This window comes from Sceloporus undulatus, chromosome 3 (genome assembly GCF_019175285.1).
Source record: "Sceloporus undulatus isolate JIND9_A2432 ecotype Alabama chromosome 3, SceUnd_v1.1, whole genome shotgun sequence".
Lineage (NCBI taxonomy): Eukaryota > Metazoa > Chordata > Lepidosauria > Squamata > Phrynosomatidae > Sceloporus > Sceloporus undulatus.
In genome coordinates this window covers 125,779,101-125,779,825 of record NC_056524.1, presented here as the reverse complement: position 1 = coordinate 125,779,825, position 725 = coordinate 125,779,101, and positions in this window count along the sequence as shown.

Genomic DNA, 725 nt, shown 5'->3' with positions numbered 1-725 from the left:
GCATTCAGTACTCCTCAACAGGATTCTGATCATTTTGTGTGATGAAATTTCATTTAACTCATATTTAATTGTTGTCAAGAATAAGAAGCACTGGTTTATTGTAGATCTCACACTCTCCTTTGACTTTACAGATAAATAGCAAGCATGACATAAACCCAATGGAAGCTAGAATTTTAATAAGATAGATTAATTCCAACCAAGCCACAATGAAAAATATATTACTGTGCTGTTCTTGTTGTTGTTTTGTTGTTGTTTTGCAAACAGCTGTTTAACAGGAGAATGTACAAAACCCTAATTTGCAGTCAGAAATTGCTTAATTGATACAAACAGGCTTCAGAGGATAGGCTTGGAAACTCAAAATGAAAAGAGACAGATGGCAATAAGACAAAATTTACTGAAGACACACAAGAATAACCAATGAGGCAGCAGAACTAGGGAAGAAAGCATTTAGGGTTATGAGTTGCATATGACTATATGTGATAGTATGAGGCAACCTTGGACAACATTTGGGTCCAGCGTGGTAGTACTGGAGCAAATACTATCACACTTCTGTAGTACAAATTTGTATAGTACAAATTATGGTAATTTGGACTGGAAAAAAATTCTCTCTGTGAGTAGAAGACACTTTGATTTGCACAGAGCCGAGAGTGCAAATCCTGCTCTCTAACTGCAGCACCTCACAAGACTGCAGGCAGGGCTTGTCCAAGACATTTTGCCACCTGAGC